Here is a 10,202-nt window from a genome sequence, read left to right as displayed (position 1 = left end):
CACCAAGGAAGATGGTAGTGGTTGTTGGAGGCAAATCATCTCCGCCCCAGGACATCACTGCAGGAGTTCCTCAGGGCAGTGTTCTAGGCCCAACCATCTTCAGCTGCTTTATCAATAGCCTTCCCTCCATCATAAGGTCAGAAATGGGGATGTTCGCTGATGATTGCACAGTGTTCAGGTCCATTCGCCATCCCTCAAATAATGAAGCAGTCCATGCCCGCGTGCAGCAAAACCTGGACAACAATCAGCCTTGGGCTGATGAGTGGCAAGTAACATTCAAGTGCCAAGCAATGACCAACTCTAACAAGAGAGAGTCCAACCAACTCCCCTTGACATTCAACGGCATTATCATCGCTGAATTCCCCGGCATCAACAGCCTGGGGCTCACCATTGACCAGAAACTGAACTGGACCAGCCAGATCAATACTGTGGCGACAAGAGCAGGTCAGAGGCCGGGTATTGTGCGGCGAGTGACTCATCACCTGACTCCCCAAAGTCTTTCTACTATCTACAATGTACAAGTCAGGAGTGTGATGGAATACCCTTCACTTGCCTGGATGTGTGCAGCTCCAGCTTCAATCAAGAAGCTCGACACCATCCAGGACAAAGCAGCCCGCTTGATTGGCACCCCATACATCACCATAAACATTCACCCCCTCCACCACCAGCGCACCGTGGGTGCAGTGTGTACCATCTACAGGATGCACTGCAGCAATTTGCAAGACTTCTTCGACAAACCCGCGACCTCTATCACCTAGAAAGTCAAGGGCATATGGCACATAGGAACAACACCGCCTGCATGTTCCCCTCCAAGTCACACACCATCCTGTCTTGGAAATATATCTCCGTTCCTTCATCGTCGCTGGGTCAAAATCCTGGAACTCCCTGCCTTACAGCACTGTGGGAGAACCTTCATCCACACGGACTGCAGCGGTTCAAGGAGCTGAATCACCACCACCTTCTCAAGCACAATTAGGGATGGCCAATAAATGCTGTCCTTGCCAGCGACGCTCATATCCCATAGAAATCGTAGAAAGTTTACAGCACGGAAGGACGCCATTCGACTCCATGCAATCGTAATCCAGCTATTCCCACTCTCCCTTCCTTTTCCTGTCGCCCTGCAATTTTTTTCCCTTCAAGCACTTATCTAGTTTCCTTTGAATCTGCCTTCACCACCCCCTCGGGCAGTGCAATCCAGATCCTAACCATTCGCTGTTTAAAAAAAGTTTTTCCTCATGTCAGCTTTGGTTCCTTTGCTAATCACCTGAAATCTATGTCCTCTGATTCTCGACTCTCCTACCATTGGGAACAGTTTCTCTCTATCTGCTCTATCTAGACCTATCATGATTTTGAATACCTCTATCAAATCTCCCCGCAACCTTCTTTGTTCCAACGAGAACAACCCCAGCTTCTCCAGTCTGTCCAAGTAACTAAAGTCACTCATCCCTGCAATCATTCTAGTATATCTCTCCTGCACCCTCTGTAAGGCCTTCACATCTTTCCTGAAATGCGGTGCACAGAACCGGACACAATAGTCCAGTTGTTGCCGAAACAGTGTTTTATAATGGTTCATCATGACTTCCATAGCTTGTTACTCGATGCCTCTATTTATGAAGTCCAGGATCCAATTTCCTTTTCAACCGCTTTCTCAACCTGTTCTGAAGTCTTCAACGATTTGTGCACATAAACCACCAGATCTCTCTGGGCCTGTACCCATTTTGGAGTTGTACCCTCTAGTTTATATTGCCTCTCCTGGTTCTTCCTACCGAAATGTATCATTTCGCATTTCTTTGCGTTAAATTTCATCTGCCACGTGTCCGCCAATGCCACCGGCCAATCTATAACCTCTTGAAGTCTGTCACCATCCTTCACACTGTTTACTACCCTTCCAAGTTTGTGTCATCTGCAAATTTTGAAATTGTGCCCTGTACACCCAAGTCCAAGTCATTAATATAAATCAAGAAAAGCAGTGGTCTCAGCATTGACCCCTGGGGAACACCATTGTACACCTCCCTCCAGTCCAAAAAACAACCAATCACCACTACTCTCTGCTTCCTGTCCCTTATCCAATTCTGTATCCATGTTTCTACTGCCCCCTTTAATCCATGGACCTCAATCTTACTGATAAGCCTATCCTGCGAAACTTTATCAAACACCTTCTGAAAGTCTGTATGCACCGCATCAACTCCGTTGCTTCATCAACCCTCTCTGTTAACTCATCAAAAAACTCTATCAAGTTAGTTAAAGACGATTTGCCTTCAACAAACCCATGCCGGCTTTCCTAATCAAGCCTCAGTCGTCCAAGTGACTGTTAATTCTGTCCCGGATGATCGTTTCTAAAAGTTTCCCCACCATTGAGGTTAAAGTGACTGGCATATAGATGCTGGCTTTATCCTGACACCCTTTTTTGAACAAGGATGTAACATTTGCAATTCTCCAGTCCTCTGGCACCTCCCCCGTATTTATAGATGTTTGGAAGATTGTAGCCAGCAGCTCTGCTATTTCCACCCTTACTTCCCTCAGCAGCCGACGATGCATCCCATCCGGCCGGTTGACATATCTACTTTAAGTACAGCTGGCCTTCCAAGTACCTCTTCTTTATCAATGTTTAGCCCATCCAGTATCTCAACCATATTTTCCTTTACTGAGACTCTGGCAGCATCTTCTTCCTTGGTAAAGACGTATGAAAAGTATTCATTTAGTATCTCGGCCATCTCCTCTGCCTCCATGAATCGTTCTCTTTTATGGACCTAAATCAGAGTAGGGCTCCGACTGCCCGTTTAATGTTTACATGCCTGTAGAAGACTTTTGGATTCCCTTTTATATTGGCCGCCAGTCTATTCTCATACTCTCTCTTTGCCCCTCTTATTTCCTTTTTCACTTCCCCTCTGAACTTTCCATATTCAGCCTGGTGAATGAATGAATGAAAAACATGTTGGATTTCCGTCAGTCGGAAACAGAAAGTTATTGGTTGATGAATGGCGATTTGAACAACTTTTCGTCTTTATACTTAGTTGAATGATTTTTGCGAAATTAATACAGCAAACTATTTTGTAAAAGTTAATTTCCTGAAGGAGAACCGGCCCGTCTCCCAGCACTGAGAACATTTGTAGACGGCAACTATCTTCCGAGCATTTCCTATAACTCTTTGCACAGCAGAGTTTCCGTAGTGTAGTGGTTATCACGTTCGCCTCACACGCGAAAGGTCCCCGGTTCGAAACCGGGCGGAAACATTTTCAAAACGTTATCCACAAAAAACCAATAAATATGAAAAAACGCAAGAATTCACTCTGTGGTGAAATATGAATAAAATACAAAACCGGTATATTTTCCTTTCTCTGTTCAGTTCGACACAGATACCGAAAATGTCTCTCCTTCACTCCAGTTTCCTGCCCTGACTGTGCAGAATTTCCCTCTCAAAGCTCCTCATTGCGACTGGTTTTAGTTGATTTGTGAGAGACCATTAAAGGACCCTGAAGAGCGGCCTCGGTTAATAACTACAGTTCGAAACAGCATGGCAGCCGCGGCAACAAACACATCAGTTTTTCGAAGTTCGATGTTCCCCAGCTCCCGGATTGAGTGCACGACAGCAACGACATTCAGGCCATCTGTCCGGCCCCGCTCCCTCCAATCACAGGTTGCTGTCGGAAAGCTGCAAATGCCGCCTCAGACAGCGCAATACTGCCCATCCCTGGGGGACAATATACCACCGAAGCTTTCACCACACATCGCAGGCATCATCTGTCCCGCAGTGTTCTTGCTTCGCTGCAAACACAGAACTTGCCAGCTGTTTCAATGTTTATTGTCTGAACAAGGATTTGAACTCTGCACACTCAAATCACTGGCCGCTTATGGAAGTCTGATAGTCCACCGACTGAGCTACCCAGACTCAATATTAGAAAAAGATCCATTATACAGATTTATGGTAGGACTCTGAATTATCCCTCGTTGACGTCGAACTGAGGTGAAGAGCCCTTTTATAAAATTTTCAGTAACGTGTTGAGGAGAATCCTTGTTTCTGTTGAACATGATGTCAGAAACAGACAGCGAATTCGTGAGTTTACAATTCTTCCTGTTTGTGCCAAATGTCTTGTCATTCGTTTGCACCAATTAAAATAACACTTTACCCAGTGGCTCAAAAGCTAATCTTGTCCCACACTGGAGTTAGAAAAGGCCTCTCGATCTATCAGCGTATTATCATCTGTAAGCTGAATAATTTCACCCGTTACACAGTGACACCAGGCAGAATATTTCCCTTCCAAATTTTCCCCACACGAAACTTCCAACCGATGAATATCGGCTTCACGAAAAGAAGAATTGTGTGTTTGGTTCTTCAGATTTAAAGATTTCGTACCGGCCCCTTTGCGGCATCAGCTGACGCTAATCGCCCCCTCTCCCCCTGTAAACAAGTAAACTCGCACCTACTGTTGTAAGACGGTAGGCCAGAGGAACCCAAGTCCCCACATGGGAACACTAAGAAGCAGATGCGTGACGGAACATACCAGTTGTACCTTGAACTCCGGTCAAAATGTTCGGAGTAAAATGTTCGTCAGTTCTCGGTGAGGCTGAAACTCACAACTTGGGCATTTCTGAAGCTGATAAAAGTGCCGCACGCTGACCGCTTGCGCTACAAGAGCTTCGAGATCTTTCTCCGATTTCTCCAAGAAGCCTCCAATCAAGATGCACTTCGATAAATATCCGCAGTGACCTTTAAAAGCCATGGAATCTGAAACAAAACCCCAGAAGATAAGAACTTTTAATTATATTATTATTAACTTAGGGACAATTTTTGATGGTACTTTAAGGAGGATTTGGGGAAAGTGTGAGATGAAACTGAGAAACTCTCCCTGGGATGTGGTTGATTGAAGAGATGGGCGTTATTTCATTTGAAAACCGAGGCTCGGAACTTTCTGATGGAGCAGTGTGACAGAAGATTGTGGTTCGTGACAGTTGCCGGTGAGATCGAGAGGAGAGGGAGAAAAGTCAAAGTCACAGCTGTGACATCTCTAGTGCTCTGCTTAGCTGTAATATTTAAAAAGTAATGTACAGTACAGAGCAAACCGATTTGGTATCGGTTATCAAAAATACTAAAAGACACGTGGTCAAACGCGGATTTGTGAAGAGGGAACGGATTTAACCGCCGGACCGAAATCATTCCACATGAATCTGAAGCGTCTTGCGGAAAACGGCAGCGCGAACTGTGACGTTCGTGTCATGACTTGAAAGACCTTCGAATTACCGACAGTATCTTTGAACGAGTTGTGTCAGCAAAACCGTGATTGAAGCCGCTTTGCATTTGTCAAACGTGTTGGTGACGATATTGGGATTGATAAAGGTCGATATCAAATATTTGAAATATCACCATACGTCATGACCCGAAAATCGACTGTAAAATCGAGTTTTTCCTGTAAGTCGTGAATTGAAGGGAAAGGCGCACCAATCAGATCAGAGATAATGTATAAAACTTGATATCAACCACCAGGTTTCCCCTTTTTTCGGCGTTTAAAACAATCTGTTTCACAGTTTGTCAAACCCGAAACAGCCTCTGGGATTTGTTGATTGGAATTTCAATGCAAATTGGGACCGTCTCTCAGTATCGGAACAACTATACCCGCTGAGGTATCGGGGTTGTTACTGGTTTATTGATATCAGTGAGTCACCGATTTTAAACTAGCTGAGGGTCTAAACCTGAGGTAAGAGCCTGGGATGGACAAGAGATTCTTCAATGTATCAAGTTAAATTACACTGATACTTCCAACACTGTACATCACATCCCTTAAACATTGTTACCTGTTACTATATAAAACTGGTGAGGGTGGAAACGGGAAATAACGGAAAAAACCTTCATTGTATCCAACTTATTAATATTATTATTATAATACAAACAATGTACAGCCTATCCCATAAAAAAACTCAATGCTAAACCAGTCGTCAGTCCCAGAGCCGCTGTGCCCGTGATGTGATTTACATCCGATTCTGACTGACTTAGAATCAGACGCGCTCCCGTCAACAGTAAACGGTTGTGGCCGGATTCATAAGAGAAAAATGAGGATCGACCTCCGCAGAAGCTGTCTTCATAATTTAACCATTTTAGCCCCGGTATCATTCTGGTGAATCTGCGCTGCACCCCCTCCAAGGCCAACATTTCCTTCCTGAGATGTGGTGCCCAGAACTGAATGCAATACTTTAAATTGTTTCTCAGCAGGGATTTATATCTGTCACATACTTCCCCCCTTTGAATATCGGCTTCCCTGAAATAAAGGCCAACATCCCATGAGACATTTAAATTAAAATTTCTCCCATTCCACTGGCTTTGAGCGATTTCTGTACTTGGACCCCTGAATGTCTCTGCTCCTCCACAGTTCCTAGCTTCTCACCATTTAGATAATGCTCTGATCTATCTTGCTTCGGTCCAAAGTAAATGAGCTCACACTGGCCCATTTTGAAAGTTTGAACAGACTGGGGCTCTTCTGTATAGAAAAGAGAAGACTCGGGGGTGACCTGATCTAGGACTTTAAGATTATGCAAGGGTTTGATAGGTTAGACGTAGATAAGGTGTTTGCACTTGCGGAGGTGGGGACTCCAAATCATTGGAGCCATGAACATCAGGTATTCACTATTTAATTCAATATGGCATTCAAGAGGAACACATTCACCCAGAGAGTCGTTAGAATGTGCAATTCGCTCCCACAAGGAGTAGTTTAGGCGAATAGCATGGATTCGTTTACGGCGAAGCTAAATAAACACATGGAGGAGAAAGGAATATAAGGGTTTGCTCATACGGTTAGATGAAGAGGGGATGGCGGAGGCGTGTCTTCAGCATAAACACCGACATAATCTATTTGGGCCGAATTGCCTTTTTCCGTGATGTACATTCTTTGTAATTCTATGTAACTCCATCTGCCACAATTTTGCCAACTCACTTAATCTTTCAATTTCCCTTTGCAACTTTATGCTTCCATTTTCAGGACTCACTGTGACACCTGACTTGGTGTCAGCGACAAACGTGGATATACGGCAGTCTATTCCGTCGTCTACGTCATTTATACACAGGGTCTCTGTCTCCCACCTTCTAACCAACTCCCTACCCGTTTCAATAGGTTGCTTTAAATTCTACGCACTCCCATTTATGTTAACAGTCTCTTCTGTAGTTCCTTATCGAATCCCTCTGGAATTCAATATTATATAACACCCATAGACACTCCATTATCTACCACATTACATATATCTTCAAAAAGTTCAACTAGCTTTGTTGGACTTGACTTACCCTTTACAAATCCATGCTGGTTCTGTCTGATTACTTCATATTTGTCCAAGTGCTCAGCATTCTTTCCCTAATAATGGATACTGGTAACTTCCCCACAACAGACGTCAGACTAATGGGTCTATAATTTCCAACTTCATCTCTGCTACCCATCCTAAATAATGGAGTGACATTGACAATGTTTCAATCAAAGGAACAATTCCTGAATCAAGAGAGTTTGAACGATCATGACTAAAACATGTGCCATTTCCTCGCCTATTCCTCTTAATCCCCTCGGGTGGTAACGATCAGGTCCTGGAGATTTGTCTATCTTTATTCTAATTATTTTCTCCATTGCCATGATTTTACTTATACTGAATCCCCATGATTTATTTACAGTTGTCCTCGTGTCTCTGGTATGTTAGCTTCATTTTGTTCTGTGAAGTAAATATTTCGCAATTCTGCCATTTCCTGATATTCAATGACAATATCACCTCCATCTGTCTTTAAGGGGCTCACATTACTCTTAGTCACCCTTCTTTCTCTTAAAGTACTGGTAAAAACCTTGATTGTTGTCCTCATTTTCCCTCAAAGGTTTTTCTCTTTTCCCTGATTGTTCCTCTTCCGGTTTTTAGTTTCAGCACCGCAATAAATAATACTTCGCTCTAAAGTTCGGCTCAATAGTTCTTTACTGTCAGAGAGAGAATTGTCTGATCCCCGAATTTAGTTGATATAACAAACACAAGCACACATAATCATCGGTGTATCAACGCACTGATGGATACACAAAGATAAACACAGCGAGAAATGTAGGAAGTATCGGGATGCACAGGTGAACGGACAAGCGAAACAGACAAAATAAAACGGTCTGAACCCCGAACAGACAATAACGTGTCGCTGATAGATGTTAGTGAGAGGAGGTGTGGGCAGTCTGCAATAAATTGGCGCTGTGGCTTAGTTGGTTAAAGCATCTGTCTTGTAAACAGGCGATCCTCGGTTCAACTCCCAGCAGTGCCTTATACAACATATTATTTTTACCTAATTTGTGAATTAAGCGACAAAATAACACTGTGGTGTTTGGACTTGTTCAGGTTTCAGGCGGAAACAGATATCAAGATGACTGCTCAAAAACGCCCTTTCATTATTCAGACAGAACTCTCATAGAATGTGACTGTAACATGTTCATTCAAGGACACGTTCTTCTTTCCAGTCTCGTTGGGGTCGGGGGATAATTCACGATTTGAAGTTTAAACCCGGAAGTAGTCCTAATTTGGACCGAGATTTGTGATCTTGACCTGCCGTACAAACGTTTGCAAACTGGAAAATGAAAGCCCGAAATCACTCCACCTGAATCCCCGGGCCCGAATGAAATATATCCCAGGATGTTAATAGAAGCAAGGAAGGAAATAGCGGAGGCTCTGACCATCGTTTTCCAATCCTCCCTGGTAACAGGTGTGATGCCGGAGGATTGGAGGACCGCTAAAGATGTACCGTTGTTTAAAAGGGAGAAAGGGGTAGATCGAGTAATTTGTGGCCAGTCAGCCTAACCTCGGTCAGACTGAAGGTATTCCATTAAATCTACACTGTACTTCCTCCACAGCCAATACTGGGAGGAGGGGACTGTTGGCTGACAAGCCTCAGCTACACCAGGAGAGGGAGACTGACCCACGCTCTCTCTTATTTCTGGGATGTGCTACTTTTGAAAAAAAAGGTGAGTATCTCTGTACCTTTAAACTCGCTGTCTCACTGCACGTGCAGTTAAAGTGTATCGTAGGACGGTGTGTGAGTGTCTCTGTACCTATAACCCTCTGGCTTCTACACAGGTATTGACAGTGGATTGTAGGACGGTGTGAGTGTCTTTATACCTTTAAATTCTCTGTTTCACTGCACAGCATTGACAGTGTATTGTAGGATGGTGTGAATGGGATGAGGGTCTGTGGGGCGTAGTGTAGCCGATTGGGAGCAGCGCCCGTTTGCGGGCTGAGTATTGCACACTTGATTTTCGCGCTCCCTTATTTCTTTCTCTCTTTCTTTCTTTCATCGCCTTATATCCTATCCTTTCTTTCACTCTCTTTTCATTTCTATTATTTCATTCTTTTTCTTTCTGCCTCCAGCACCTTTGTCTGTGTCCTGTCTTTGTTCTCTCATGCTTCTCTGCTGAAAGATCCATAATTCAGAACCGCCGCTTCTTCCAGATTTTTTTCCTTCCACAATCATGGTCTATTTCATTGACACTTTTCTGCGGCCTTGCCTACTCTAACACTCACTTTCACAGTCTTACACCTTTAAGTTTGCACTGCATCGACCGCTGTTTCTCGGGGGCACATGTCCCGTTCGCATCAATGTCCATTTGTGCCTTGAAACCAGTCGATACATTTCCATCTGCTCCAGAGACAAGCTCAAAGAAAGCAGGGCTGGCATTCGGAAGGACAGCGCATACTTTTCCGTGAAATATCCATGGGGTATCTTGTGATACGCGGGATGTTAACTGAAGAACTGGGTTTTGTTTTCATGGTCGTTGGCGCTTTTCCCCGAGCAGCTGATGTGCGGGAGAGACGGGCGGCGCTCCACAGCTGCGAATGACGGCTGAAAGGTGCACTTTTGGCAATCTGGGCGGTGCAGGAAGGTCGGAAATGTTCCGCTTGATCTTAATAGGTCTGTGGAAATGTCCGATTGAAAAGGAATGAGGAGAAATGAAAAGAGCGGCAATGGTGAAAAGGTGTCGATTACAGGAGGTTGGCCGTGAGCGAAAGGTCCTTTGAATGTCCGGCGCGGAGGGGATTTTGTTCGGAAACGGCAGACTTTAAAGCGCGTGAGGAAAGTGAAGTGCGAGCTGCGTCCTTGGGTCAAATTGGGTGTTTTCAGGAAAACAGCCATTGTGAAAGCACAAAAATGAAAACAGAAAATGCTGAAAACGCTGAGCAGGTCAGGCTGCACCTGTGGAGAAAGAACCAGAGGG

At 44.4% G+C, this 10,202-nt stretch overlaps 2 non-coding genes across 2 annotated transcripts; both read left to right on the top strand.

Moving 5' to 3' along the window:
• The first annotated feature begins 3,160 nt into the window (after window positions 1-3,160).
• trnav-cac (transfer RNA valine (anticodon CAC)) lies at window positions 3,161-3,233 on the top strand. Its single transcript has one exon. It is a non-coding gene; the product is annotated as a tRNA-Val (tRNA).
• A 4,953-nt stretch (window positions 3,234-8,186) lies between these two features.
• On the top strand, window positions 8,187-8,260 carry trnat-ugu (transfer RNA threonine (anticodon UGU)). Its single transcript has one exon. It is a non-coding gene; the product is annotated as a tRNA-Thr (tRNA).
• Window positions 8,261-10,202: the final 1,942 nt, after the last annotated feature.

Source organism: Heptranchias perlo, chromosome 20, assembly GCF_035084215.1.
Source record: "Heptranchias perlo isolate sHepPer1 chromosome 20, sHepPer1.hap1, whole genome shotgun sequence".
In the NCBI taxonomy this organism is placed as follows: Eukaryota; Metazoa; Chordata; class Chondrichthyes; order Hexanchiformes; family Hexanchidae; genus Heptranchias; species Heptranchias perlo.
The sequence above is the reverse complement of the archived record's forward strand: the minus strand, read 5'-3'. Positions and strand labels throughout refer to the sequence as shown.